The 9,448-nt window shown below is 40.7% G+C and overlaps 1 long non-coding RNA gene across 1 annotated transcript in view; it reads left to right on the forward strand.

Moving 5' to 3' along the window:
* The window catches only part of LOC116670445 (uncharacterized), a 23,228-nt gene extending 15,783 nt beyond the window's left edge, over window positions 1-7,445 (forward strand). Inside the window, exon 3 of the long non-coding RNA XR_004327024.1 lies at window positions 7,369-7,445. This is a non-coding gene — a long non-coding RNA (uncharacterized LOC116670445). The remainder of the gene's footprint in view (window positions 1-7,368) is intronic.
* The last annotated feature ends 2,003 nt before the right edge of the window (window positions 7,446-9,448 follow it).

The raw sequence follows: 9,448 nt of genomic DNA on the forward strand, positions 1-9,448 counted from the left end.
GGCCAAATTCTTCTCCACCCCCCCCACCCCCCCTTTCCCTTTTGTATGCCCAGCACCCTCCTCCACCTCCTCCTCTGTCTTTGTCCTCGTATTTTTCCCCCTGCTGGATCTCTGCTGGCTATTGTGTAACTGTCCAAGGTGCTGAAATGTTGCCGGCAACAAGGCCTCGTTCCAATTTAACGGCTGGGACCTATGTGCTCTGCGCAAAGGAGACAAGCAATTCTCTTTTTTGAGAGTTAGGTTGCAAAGTGGGGTGCTTTGTGCTGGTCTGTAGATACAATATGTTTAAAAAAAACAGGTTTGCCCAAGCTCGAGTGCATCGGGGGAGTCCCTGCATATTGCATGTTAGGTGGTTGTATTTGGTGGTCTCTGTGTTGGTGACGACATGGATTGGTTGCCCTGAGGGAGGATGACACAAGGGAGACAGTACCTTAAGTCAGGGTCCGCTTGCTCGCATTTTTCTGGAGCTCCCAACTACCTCTCACAGTCTTCCAAAGACATTTGGTCCCTTTGAAAACATTGTCTTCTGAAGACTGTGAATGCAGCTTAAGGCTCTCCAGATATATTTGCAGGTATACGGGTTTGCCATTGATGAGAGGATTTGCTTTTTCGCTGTTCCATGTAAGCTAAATTTAGCTGTTAATGAGGCATCTAGTGTTTTGTTAGTTAATATTTAAAATATAACTCTATTACTAATTCCAGCTTCTTTTTTAAATAACCTCAGCCATCATTTCTATTGGTTATGACATCATTGTCAGTCATTTGATTGCTGACATCTGGGGACAAAGTCTGACGTGTCAAACAGCAACGTTTGATTTTGTCCCCCAGCTTCAAGCAGCTTTTCCACTTCCTTTGTGCAATCCATGAAAATTAGCACATTTCATCATACATTTTTGCATTCGTTCTTTTTGCAAGTGTGCTTTATGATGCCCATTTCACTCAATTGAACACACTAAACAGTGACACTTGTAAGACATAGGGAGACAGCAAATGCAAAAATTAAACTCAGTCTTTAACTGATGTTAACAACAGAAAGTTTGGGTACGTTCTTCGTCTTTTAAATAAGATTGGTTAAACTTGTTTACAATTACAATGATGCCAAGTTGCTGCATTCCCGGATTTAAGCGATAATAAAGGCTTTCCTTTGTTATCACGTCTGCCGTCCTGGACTCCGCAGAAGGAACGTTCATATCCATCCATCTAGTAGGAATTGGGGCATTGACATCACAGAATCCCCACCGGTTCACAATCCTTTCATGATAGATTGTTTCAATAAACTAGTATTAGGCAGGAACCTCAGTTTCTCTCAGTAAGCAGAGTTTTGGGTAATATTGTTTGCTGCAAAATTGTGTTCCGGAGCGATCGAGCTGCAGCTCTGAACACCTGAAAAGACATTTTCCCTTTAATGTTGTTTTGCTGTTACCGCTGCATGAAACACCTCATTTACTCCAAATCCTCCACATTTTACAGTTTCCTTTTTTCTGTTTCCCTTCTTGCATCTACTTGTGGCCCTCTTAGTGCCATAACTTTTTTTTTTTTGCAAGACGTCGTATCTAGTTGCTTTCATCCATGCTTTTTCTGGTGCAAAGGCTCACGGGGAGCTGGGGAGATGCTGCGGTAAGCAAAGCTGTGAATGCTGTCATGTGGGCTTCCTTTTTAACAAGCTTCACCATTTCAGCTGCTCTGTGAATGGGAGGGGAGAAGAAAGAGAGTGTGAGGGGGAAAGAGAGGGAAGAAGAGAGGTCGGCAGAGAAGAACGGAAGGAGAGAGAGAGCGAGAGCCGTTCATTCCTCTTCTTTTCTGAAAATGGAGTGATTTTCCTTCCTTGAGCACAATAGGTCCTCTGTGTCTTTTTAGTGGCAGTGAAGGAAAGAGAGGGAGAGCTTGCATGCACGAGCCTGTGCGCACACACACATACACACACACTCACACACACACACACACACACACACACACACACACACACATAAACACACACACAGGGGATATAAGGGAGGGTTGGAACATGTGCAGCCTTGCAAACCAATGAGGAAGCTTTCTCCCCAGAACACTCTCCTCTCTTATCTTGCAGCACTGGGACTTGATGCGTTGTGTGTGTGTGTGTGTGCGTATGTGTGTGTGTGTGTGTGTGTGTGTGTGTGTGTGTGTGTGTGTGTGTGTTTGCGTGTGTGTCTATGTGCATGTATGTGTTTGCGTGCGTGTGTGTGCGTGTTGTGTGTGTGCATGTGTGAGTGAATGAGTAACTGAGTGATTGAATGACTTAGTGTATTTATATATTCATACTGTATGTGCACGCATCAATATCCCTGCAGAGATTCTCTTTTTTTCTACTTAGATAAGATTGAAATGTATTGCTAGCTATTTTGTGGATACTGCTACCTCTCTCACCCCTTCCCTCACACAGTCTCCTTTCTTTCTGTCCCTCTCTCTGAATGATTTAATAGAGGACTTTAAATTGGTATTCCTATAGTGCGGCTCAATATGTGGATAAGCGATTCAGAGATGACTTTGAAGCATAAGGGCTGTTGCTTTGAGCTGATTTAGAATAGTCGGCCTTTTCTGCATGTGTGTGTATGCATGTGTGCATGTTGCCGTTTTCTGACTTTTGTGCATAATGTTGCATTTAATGCCAGCTTTTCACACATACAATTTAATTGTTTTTGCCGCAGATTGCTGCAATCCATTTCCCACTGCTCACTGGTGTGTGTGTCTGTGTCTGTGTCTGTCTGTCTGTCAGTCTATGTGTGTGTGTGTGTGTGTGTGTGTGTGTGTGTGTGTGTGTGTGTGTGTGTGTGTGGTGTGTGTGTGTAGTGTATGCTTATTCCATCAGTCAATTTAGCCATTCCCCTTAACTCATTTTCAATTATATTCACGTCATCCTGACCTGTCATTTCCTATTTTGAGCTTTGTGTTTAATGTAAGCCACTGTGCACTCTGGAAGCAATTGTTTGATTTAGCTTTGCTTCTCCAACGTGGATATCACTATTGCGTCATATTTAGCAGAGGTGGATGGTGAGCAGGTGATTTATTTGACTTTTTTTTTACCATCAATGTGTAAAAGAGAGAAACGTTTGATCATTTTTTATAAACATTTAGAGCATCTAATAGACCCAGTTTGGCCTCTCAGCTGTGTCTGCAAATGAGAGGCAGACTGTCAGACCAAGACCATTGCTTCATTTGTCATTTCACTGCTGTTTCATTTAGTGGTCGGGGAACGGCAGTCTCTTCTTGTGGTTTTTGACAGTTTTGCTTTGAAGCACATTTTGTAGGGTTGCATTTGAGTCTATTTATTTTCTTAAATGTTTATGCTTGTCTTTAATTAAGCCGTTACGCACGGCCGGATTGACTTTTTGAGCCCGCATTGAACACAAGCTCCCCCCAGCCCGTATTAAGCCACAGCAACCGAGAAAAACAATCAGTGCTGTTTGCTTGATTTAACACAAATGTGTTGTGTACCATATTAGTAAAATATGAACTAATTGCTAAAACTCTCTTTAACAAGAGAGGGCACAAGATTACAAAACGTGTCATTACCCTTTAATAATTCTGCTTTGCCCGAAGGTTCTTAGATCTTTTTGATTCACCGTTTTAAAGATAACTCTTATATATATATATATATATATATATATATATATATATATATATATATATATATATATATATATATATTTTGTTTGTTTTCTGTTTAATTGCATATTAGGGAAACTGCATCACTGTTGCACAATTTTTCACACACAGAGAACCAGTGTGCTAGGCAGTGATGTTCCAGCATAGGTGCCTTCTGGGCGTACATAATGAAGCTGCCCTGTACAGAATAGTGAGCTGAGTACATAATGATTCACAGGAAGGTGGAAGTGAACATGTATCCTGGTGATCTGTAAATTGCTACAACTGATTGGAAATTACGCAACCTTCTATTAACACTTGAGTAAGACTAGAGCAACCTGATCAGCCAGGTTGCTCATCAGTGAAAAGACCTAGGTGACCCCTTTTAAAACTGCCATCTGGTGTGTGTATAAAATGCACGCATCCCACTTATGTGATATGATCAGCCATTTACACAGAGCTATCTGGCTGAGCAATGTGGCATGTCTGTGGATGATTTACTGTTTGAAAGAGAAATGGCAGCATAAACACTGCTTGGTCTAAGTGTCTTCAACAGACACTCAATGGCACATGCAATATTAGCTAAACGCAAGTCTGCTTCTGTAATTTAGAGTGAGAAATGCACTATGTCAAGCTTTCCCCTTGCACAACAGCAGACAGCGGAGCTGTCACAGTCAACCAAGCAGAGTGAGAGATAGCTGCTCTGGATCCCACGCATACTGCAGCGAGGTGGTTACATGTAATTAAAATGTAATTAACTCCTTTGCATGTAATTAGTGAGCCTGCTAAAATATAGATTTTTTGTGTGATTGCGCTCGATTGGATAATTGATTTACAGTCTTTTATGTATAGGCATCCATGCCAGTTGCTATCTCGTTGTACAGAGCTTTTTAGCCTGTTGTAGCTCATTGTTATTCAACTAACTCTCATTACCTTGGTTTCCAGCCAAAGCAGGCAGCTGTTTCCAGAAAGAAAGCTCTGATGAACAGCAAACAAGCCAAGTTAAGGCTAGCTGGTGATCAAAGTAGAGTATTTAGCAGCTAAAGAGACAGATATTTCCCTCTGGTGTTGGTGGAGACCAAAACAGAGCATACAAGAGACTGAATGCTAGATTTAAATTTGTCAGGTGGAAAGAATTACAACTCTCAAAGCTAAAGTTGCTCTGTGTCTGCTGTATCTGCAAACAGGCACGTGTTAGCTAATATGTTTGCCGGAACAACTACAACAATGGGACTAAGGTACCATAATATTCTCATTTTCATGTTCATACTCTCTGCCTCACCATAATTGCAGCTGGGGAATGGCAGTAATGGCACTGTAGCAGCACTTTATTGAATATTGTGACATCACAACCGTAAGTAAGTCCTGACGGCTCGAATAAAGGCCAGTACTACCGTATTGGTCCAAATATAAGATAAGAAAGAAAAAGTCTGAAAAAGTGGGGTCATCTTATAATCGGGGAATAGACTTTCATCTGTTCAAGTTGCGGGAAATAAAGGACGTCACCTGTTTCAACTGCCAATAGAGACGTCAGCTATTCACTACAGAAATAAAATGATCCATAATGCATTTTATTTTAATGTTACAAACAGCTGGAAAAGCAAGGCCCGAAAGCAAGTACCGTTATATGGTGGAGAAAGATCGAGAGAACCAGTGACGTTAAAACAAAGCCGTGAATCAGAGAAATAAAACTGTAGCAAGCATCTCTAACACTTTCACTAACATTATCCACATTCATATTTAAATGCAACCAATTATATATCCAGCAAAAAAAAAAAAAACGCAAACAGCCAGAGAAAATCTTGCTGGGGACCTCAAAGCGTCCGCTTCCATGAGACTGACAGTAGAGTGTGTGTTTAAGTGACAGGAAAACAGAAGGATGGGAGGCCCATTACTAGAGCAGTCACTCAGCTGAATTTACCGCTAATTTAAATGTGACACTTTCATCTAAAAAGATATTGAAAATGTATGTTAATATGTTATTATTATGTTATTCAAAAGATGTTAAAAACAACAGCCTACCATTCAATGTCTTTTTATTAGAATTATTTTTAAATAAAAAATTTTTTTTTGTGAAAACAATATTTGGCTTTTATAAAGTTATTTTTTTTCCAAAAATGAGTCTTGAAAAGGGGGGGGGGTTGTCTTATAATCAGGGTAATCTTAATCTTGTTCAGGGCAGTTTGTTTAATAAACATAATTAGCTAGCTTAGGTAAAATAAAGAAACAAATATTTTTTATTGAAAACAATACTAATAACCCACCCCCAAACAAAGGGAAAAAAGAAAGAAAATAAGTCAAAAAAAATATATTATTTTGGCATTTTCACATGATAAAGGCTACAGACAAACAGGAGAATGACAATTTTTTATTATTTTGTGTCTGCCATTTCTGTTCTTTACATAACCGAACACTTTCAACAGTCTCAGTGATTCCCGAGAGAGAGAGAGAGAGAGAGAGAGAGAGAGAGAGAGAGAGAGAGAGATGACAGAGATACATTTTGTTAATATAACCCTAACTCTAACCCTTTGACTAACAACATTCTCTCCTGAGTAAGCCCTTACATGGCGAAATGCAAAGAGCTCTACTTTAAGTTCTTTTACAACCTTTTTATGGGATCTTTTTAACGTGGATTTGAACCCTTTTTTTAAAGCAGTGACTTCTTTTAATCTCACAGGAGGATTTTAACCTGCAGCTGCTCATTTTATTGGATTGTTTTAACAAACCAGCCAGCCAGGAAACCTAAGGGCTGAGTCAGCTGAACTTATTGAAGACTGCAAAACTCACTACCTATACAGGATGGCTTTTTATCAACATTTAGTCTGTCTTTTTATCGTTGTTTAATAACTTGAAGACTGTGTGGACCCAGGGGTTACCCAGAGAGGGCCCCTTTCTTTTGGGCAACGGCCTAAACAGCCACAAGGCCCTCAGATCGGTGAGTTTGAAGTTTTTTTAACCTCACTGTAACCTTTAAGTCCACAGCTTTAAAGAGCCTACCTTCCTTTTATTTTTCTCTGAACTTTCTTAATCCCCCTCTCTTTTTATTCCTCTGTATTTTCTTTTACTAAAGGTTTATTGGACATAGTGGACTAAGTGAACATGCTTTTTTTAAATAATTTGAACCATTTTTATCCACAGGTGGTCTCTTTCTTCTTACCTGTCAACCATTTTCCATGTTCTGTGGAGGTGTTTTTGTCGGCTGGGACTGTCCTGCAGTTTTGTGCCGATGATGCCAATAACAGGTTAACACCGATAGCGTTGGCCTCGGTGGGTGGGGCCTAGGGGATGGCAAACTATCGCTCCTCTTCTGCCCCTCCCCCAGGGGCCAACAGCCAGCCTCCAAACGTTACAGTTCACCATAATTAGCTCCACACCAAAACATATTTCAAACTTCTACAGGCCATCATAAATCATAAATAAAACACTACACATAGGCCCCTTCCCTCAGGGAATGATGAGACAAATGAATAGGCTCACATCCTTCATCAACTATCTAACTAACCTCACCTAACTATAATACATTAAAACTGGTTAAACTCAACACAGACACATGGATGCACAACAACATGAACATACTTAGGGACCACTACGACACAGTCATTTGCTACACAACTGCAGGATTATGAAAAGTCTTCCTTTCCTCCTTTTCACTAGGCCCTGTTCCCAAAATGAATACTGTTTTGTGTCTAATTAATCCTTAATGTCAGTGTAATGTTGTAGGTTATTATTTTACTTTATTTGTTACTTCATTATTTGACATAGGCCTGCTCGCAAGTTGTTTTTTTGCAGAATGGTAAGGGTTAGACTCATGAATATTCATTAGGGAACTCAACCCTGAACTACTTGTTGCCTGCTCTGGTTGGGTTAGGTAAGAGGATGGGGATTGGTTATGGTTAGGTCGTCCCCTACCATCCTGCAAAAAAAAAAAACGTATTGCCTGTTAAGCAGGTTTTATGGGTTCATAGCAACTCATTTATCAACCTAACGTAGAAACCAACGCCGATATGAGCGCAAAAATCCTATTAAGACAGGCTTCATGTGGGATTCATGAAGCGTTTGTATCACACAAATGGTCGTACATTGATAAACGCAGCGCCTGGTAACAATCTTAATTTAAATATCACGCCCCAATATATTCCATGGCCAGACACAATCCGGCTAAGAAGCGGCACACCTCAGAGGTGGAGATCGAAACCCTGACATCTCAGTTTAATTTGCAGTAGCATGTGTCCTATTTGGCAGCCTGAAAACTGGTGTTAGGCTGTAGGAAGAATGCAGAATGGAAAGAGATCAACAGTGTTGCCGTAGTAAATCAGACTCCAGCTGAAGTTATTTAATTTATACATCTTTGACATATGTATATCGGTAGTCCTAAAATTATTAAACAGGCTTATGTTGCAATTTCTTAGACCTACATGTAGCTGTACCTATATTTAAATAATAACACAGTAGCAGAGTTTATGCAGAAAGAAATTGTTTACTTGTGGCCATTGACGACACTTTAAAAGAAAAACAAAAATCTAAAGAATAAATAATAATATTGTGCATCGTCATGTTTCCTGTATGGAATATCACAGCCAAACCTAACAATACACCTTTTGAAAGCGAGGAGTAATATCCTGTCTCCTTCATGTACCCCCCAGTTGGGGCTGTGCTGGACACTGGTCTCTGGGCATCGGGTCATCCAGCTCCGTCTCTACATTTATGACACCCTGTTTTCCTGTTCAATGTTGTGCAGGACCCCACAGGCTAAAACAATGTTACAGACTTTTTTCTGGCGTGTATAGTGAGGATCCCCCCCCGCTGATGCAAGACAGAGCCATCTGCCCTTAATCAATCCGATAGAGCGCCCCACTTTGGCCCATGTGTGTAGTCGGCTAATAGAAGTCTTCTAAAAGAGTCAGATCTGCCATTATCAATAAGTGATCAACTGATGACTTTTCCTTCTCCTGTTACATGCTGCACCGCAAGTCCACACTGACTCGAAAACTAACGTACACAAGTTCAGACCAGACGGGAGACTTTATCGCAGCCTACGCTCACGTTCAAATTGATAAATTCCTGTTTTAGGTCATTCGCACATTTCATAAATGAGGGCAATAGTGTTTTGCTATGGTTTTGCCTGTGATCTGGGAGGGGGGGGGGTAGATCAGCTGCTCACTGGCTTAATTGAGGAGAGTGCGTGCAAGTTTGCCTCATTAGGTTCTCTGTAGGGAGGGGCGGCAATCCTAGTGTCAAGGTGTAGAGCAATAGATACAATCTTTTTGCAGCAATTGACATTTTGTTATTATGTATGTGCTTGTAGTTGTGTAAGCACACACACACACATATATATATATACATATATATATATATATATATATATATAGATATATATACAATGTCAGCAAAAGGAATGTCAGCAATCACATTTATCTACATGGTGTGGTATTTTCACATTCAACTGTCTAGTTGTTTTCAGTTTGTCTCACCCTCTACCAACCGGTAAAGGTGGTAGGTCCAAATTGTGTGAGGCAGGGTTAAAGAAGTTAGCGTTACACAGATAAAACCAATCAAAAATAACGTTATCTCACCCAGAAAGGGGGTGCGCCCCATGTAGGCTGAGTCTGGCCTGCGGCCTTTAGCTGCGAGTCATCCCCATCTCTCTCCTACCTTTCCTGTCTATCCACTGTGGCTATCAAATAAAGAGAAAAGCCCCCCCCACAAAAAAAAATAAATAAAAAAACGTTTAGAGCCCCGGGGAAGACTTTGGAGACTTGGCAAAGCATTGCTGAGTCCTCGAAGGCAATGCTGTAGCCTTTTCTTTTGTTTGCGTGTGTGATTGGTCCCTTGTCTTGTGTCT

Source organism: Etheostoma spectabile, chromosome 20, assembly GCF_008692095.1.
Source record: "Etheostoma spectabile isolate EspeVRDwgs_2016 chromosome 20, UIUC_Espe_1.0, whole genome shotgun sequence".
Lineage (NCBI taxonomy): Eukaryota > Metazoa > Chordata > Actinopteri > Perciformes > Percidae > Etheostoma > Etheostoma spectabile.